This window comes from Marmota marmota, unplaced genomic scaffold (genome assembly GCF_001458135.2).
Source record: "Marmota marmota marmota unplaced genomic scaffold, marMar, whole genome shotgun sequence".
Classification (NCBI taxonomy): Eukaryota; Metazoa; Chordata; class Mammalia; order Rodentia; family Sciuridae; genus Marmota; species Marmota marmota.
In genome coordinates this window covers 30,764,001-30,769,486 of record NW_026000108.1, presented here as the reverse complement: position 1 = coordinate 30,769,486, position 5,486 = coordinate 30,764,001, and positions in this window count along the sequence as shown.

Sequence of the window (5,486 nt, the reverse complement as noted above, 5' to 3'; positions counted from 1 at the left end):
CCTTCTTTTTACAATGGGTCTGGTTCAAAATTTTGATGTTATCGTCAAAATATTAGTTACAGGGATGGGGATATAGCTCAGCGGCACAGCACTTGATGAACGTGCACAGGTTCTGAGTTCAATCCCCAACACCCCAAAAGATATAAAACAAAAAAAAAAACATGATTGCAGATAACTGTGCTAGATACCTCTCTTTTTCTTTTCACCCTTCCACTGCTTCAAATGAGCTTGCCAGTCCTTCCTTCTCCAAGTTTGCTCAAACATATTCCCCTCTAGCTATAGTCAGTTGGACCTGGAGTGGACCAAGATGGGCTCTCTGGCTTCTCTCTCCTAAATTGGAGTTGTGATCAAGAAACTCCAGAAGTCTCTTTTGATTGCTTGAACTGAAAATTGTTATGTAGCTGCTATGAATATGCACTGCATCTATATGGGCTTGTGTATGTGTGGTGGTGGGTGCAGTTATCTAGGCCCCTGCTAAACTGTGATTTTTCTTTTTTAAAGAGGGGGGGGGAGGGAGGGAAAGGGGGAGGGAGAGAGAGAGAATTTTTTTAATATTTCAGCGGACACAACATCTTTGTTTGTATGTGGTGCTGAGACTGAACCCGGGCCGCACGCATACCAGGCGAGCGCGCTACCGCTTGAGCCACATCCCCAGTCCTACTTTGTATTTTATTTAGAGACAGGGTCTCATTGAATTGCTTAGTGCCTCCCATTTGTTGGTGCTGGCTTTGAACTCCCAATCCTTCTGCTGACAGGTGTGCACCACTGTGCCCGGCTCTGTGATATATATATTTTTTTTTTAAATATTTATTTATTTTTTTAGTTCTCGGCGGACACAACATCTTTGTTTGTATGTGATGCTGAGGATCGAACCCGGGCCGCACGCATGACAGGCGAGCGCGCTACCACTTGAGCCACAGCCCTGATATATTTTTTTTTAATATTTATTTTTTAGTTGTAGTTGGACACAATACCTTTATTTTATTTCTTTATTTTTATGTAGTGCTGAAGATCAAACCCAGGGCCTTGCACATGCTAGGCGAGCATCTACCACTGAGCCACAACCCCAACCCTGTGATATATGTTTTTGTTTTTTTTTTAATATTCTTAGTTGTCGATGGACACAATGTTTGTTTATTTAGTTTTTTTTAATGTGTTGCTGAGGATTGAACCCAGGCCTCACACATGCTAGGCAAGTGCTCTACCACTGAACTATACCCCCAGCCCCTTGTGATATTCTTCTATGGAAATCTGAGCAGACTAATACAACCATTTTTTTAAAAATAAAAAAAATAAAAAACAAAGACACCAACCAAACCCCGGCCCCCCCCAAAACCCCAACCAACCAACCAAACAAAAACACAGGTGTGGTGGTACATGCCTGTAATTCCAGTTATTTATGATGTTTGTGAGTTCAAGACCAGCCTGGGCAATTTAGCCAGACCCTATCTCAAAACAAAATTAGAAAAAAAAGGTGGGAGTGTTCTGCTTATTGGCAGAACACTTGCCTAGCATGCATGAGGTACTGAGTTCAATCCCAGTACAATAAATAAATAATGACTTTTTTATTCTAAAAAAAAAAAAAAACAAAAAAAACATATGGATGTGAAAAAATTCAAACCATATAAAAGGTCAAAAAGTCACAGGAGGGCTGGGATCATAACTTAGTGGTAGAGCACTTGCCCAGCATGTGTGAGGCACTGGGTTTGATCTCAGCACTGCATATAAATAAAGGTCCATCAACAACTAAAAAAAAATTTTTAAAAAAGTCATAGGATACAGTGGTGCTTGCCTGTAAGCCAAGCAGCTCAGAAAACTGAAGTAGGAGGATTTACAAGTTCAAAGCCAGCCTCAGCAACTTAGCAAGACCCTGTCTCAAAATAAAAAATAAAAATGAGCTGGGGATGTGGCTCAGTGGTTAATGTCCCTGGGTTCAATCCCCAATACCAAAAAAAAAAAAAAAGTCATAAGGAACTCTTTTACTCCCTTCAAGAATGACCAATGTAATGTCAATTTTTGCTTTAGAAGAAGAAAAGTTTGTCAACATGCATGCTTTATGTATTCATAAATGTTTTGGGGAATATGTTCTCCAAACTATGACTATATATCACCAAGATTTTTAGATCCTAAGACACAATGTAACATTTATCCTTCCCATTATCATTTTACATATCGTTTATTTCTTTTTTTTTTTTTTTTTAAATTTTTTTTTTTAATATTTATTTTTTAGTTCTCGGCGGACACAACATCTTTGTATATGGTGCTGAGGATCGAACCCGGGCCGCACGCATGCCAAGCGAGCACGCTACCGCTTGAGCCACATCCCCAGCCCCCATGTCGTTTATTTCTGTATTTCTCCAATTATATAAATGAAAATTAGTATCTTTATGCTATATTACTCTCATTTAAGATTATTTCATTAGGATAAATTCCTAATAGTGAAATTGGATCAATGAATGTATTTTTATGGAACTTGAAATATTGCCAAAAATTGGTTTCCCAAAAGATATGTGCCAATTTACATTTCTATCAGTAATGCTAACAGAGACTAACATGAGATACCCCTTTTTAAAAATATTTCCTTAATATGGTAGTCAAAAAAAGAAACCTTGCTTTAATTTACATTTTTAAATTACTGATATTGAAAATTTTCAAATATTACTCATTTGTATTTCCTTTTTGTGTATTAACAATTCATATTTTATATCTACATGTTTGGAGGTGTTAATATCAACCTTATTGATTTGTTATGAGCCCTTCATATAGTATATTACTTCTTTATCAGTAAATACTGATTTGTTCCATTTATAATTGATGTTTCTTTTAATTCTCTAAGCCCATTCAACAAATATTTATTCTATCTTTATGCTTCAGGTACTGTGGTAGGAATTATCATTAAGTTACTTTACATATTGAATCTTTAGTTCATCCATTGTTTAAAGTTTATAAAGATTGAACTTAAAGATCAAAGCAAAACCCCACACAAGATGCTATAGCACAGAGTCTGTGGGTCAGAGGTTGCCCTTTCTAGCTTTCATGAGATTGTGGTAAAACGTTGAACAGGGATGGACTCATCCAAATGCATAATTAAGGTTGCAGGATCTGTGAAGAGAGTACACTCACATGCCTGGCAAGTGGGTGCCCTATTTTGCTAAAAACTTTTGTTCCTCTCCAAAGTAGAGTTTTTGTGGGCTGTTTGAATAGAATGGCAAGATGACTGGCTTCCCCCAGAGCAAGCTATCCAAGAGAATGAGATAGAAAGCTGTTATCAGTGCCTTTATGACAGCTTCAGAAGCCATATTATCTTCCTGTTGTACTCTCTTGGTTAAAGTAACCTTGACACAAATGACTAGAGAAGACTCAATCCTGAGAGCTAAGAATCACTGGTGGCCAGTCACAGAATCCCACCCTTTTGATTGTCTTGCAGCGTACTTTATAAAGAATTCTGTGCAGCACAAAATTCTAGTACATTTTAATTTTGTTCAACACTCTTAAAAACAGCTGTGTTTTCAATCACATGTGCACATGGATGCACCCAAGCACACAAAACTTTCTGTTTACAGAGTTCCACAAATTAGAGACCTTCTGCTACAGTGTCAGCTCATGAACTTCATAAAGGCAATAGATTCCACTTCAAAAATGTCTGAATTTGAATAAGTAGAGGTCAGGATTGCATTTAAGGGCCAAGAAGGGCTTTTTTTGGGTACAGGGGGTTGAACTCAGGGGCACTTAACCACTGACATACATCCTAAGCACTTTTTTTGTACTACTTCTTCTTTTTTATAGACAGGGTCTCACTGAATTGCTAAGGGCCTAGCCATTGCTGAGGCTGGCTTTGACCTCTGGATCCTCCTGCCTCAGCCTCCCAAACCACAGGCCTGAGCCACAGCACCCGGTAAGAAGTTTATTTTGTACCAACTCCTGATAACAATTAACTAAGGAAACACTTGGAGTTTTACCAGAAATCTTTAGTTTTCTAGGAACCTTTACCGGTGTTCAATATCTACTTTATTACAAAATAAAACAAAAAAATTCTTGCAGATTATAGTAATTTGCTTAAGGTGATTCAGCTTGTAGAGGAGTAATTAACCAAATTGAGGGAGAAGCTGGGTAGGTGAAAAGATTACCAAGTCAGAACAAGAAAGACAACTATAGCTTTCACCTCTCCTATAGGATAGGGCAAGAGGTACTTCTGTAAAATCTTTGGGACTCACACTTGTTGCCCAAACGGCCTCAAACTCCCAGGCTCAAGCGATTTTCGTGCCTTAGCCTCCCAAGTAGCTGGGACTACAGACAGACACGCACCACCAAGCCCGGTACTGGTTACAGTTAATAAAAGTTCATCAATTCACGGACCTAAGAAAACAAAAGCATAGTCCTAAATTTTGCCAACTTTTCTCTTTTAGCGATTAAACTGAGGCTAGAATGGGAAAGTAGAAAGCACCAATTAAGTCTACAAAATAAAATTTAGTTTTTATTTGAGAGACTGCGGACTGAACCTAGGGATGCTTTACCACTGAGCTACATCCCCAACCGCCCCCTTCCCCCCCTTTTAAAATTTTATTTAGAGGCAGGGTCTCACTGAGTTGCTAAGTGCCTCGCTAATCTGTTGAGGTTGGCATTGAACTCGGGATCCTCCTGCTTCAGCCTCCGGAGTTGCAGGGATTACAGGCGAGCGCCACCAAGCCCGGCCTTCCCTTTTAGAGACAGGGTCTTCCGAAGTTGCCCAGGCTGGTCTCGAATTTGCAATCCTCCCTCCTCAGTCTCACCAAGTACCTGGGATGACCGGCATGCTCCACAGCTCCTAGCTTTAAAAAAAAGAAAAGAAACGAAAAAAAAGAATTTCTTAATCCACAAACAGCATCCTTATTCCATTTCCTTAAAACCAAAGCAACAAAAGCTTGGGTTGGTTGCCTAACAAAAGCGTTCCCCTCCACCTCCTAACGAGCAGCTCATCTTTGGTCACCTAGTCCTTCTAATATTCCCGTTGGTTTTGTGGTACAAAAGTGTTCTAGAGGGTAAAGGGAGTCACATACTTCTTTAATCCTCAAGCTCCAATTTTCACCTGGGCTTGTTACCAATACACCACCCTCTCTACAGCTGTACCGGGTTTCAGCTGAGATCAAATTGTGCTTACTTCTACCTCTACCTCGGTATTCTAAAGACTATGGTCACGGAGGGACTCTAGCTCAGCAAAGAGAGCCTTGCGAGAAGACAAAGTCTACCAAAGAAAACGGGCTCCGCGAGATAAATCAACAAACGTGTGGCCTCACCCTGCTTCCTTCATAGTCCTCTGCCCCACCCTTCCCGACCGGAACCACATCCCCGCGCTTCGCGCCCCCACGCGTGGCGTGACGTGAGCGCCCGAAGCCGCTCGAGCCCTCGCAGCCTCCCACCGACGCCCTGGACAGGCACTGGGCGGGCGCATGCTCGGCGGGCGGGGCCTCTGGGGTCTCGAGGCGCTGCAATCTGTTGCGCAGTCGTCC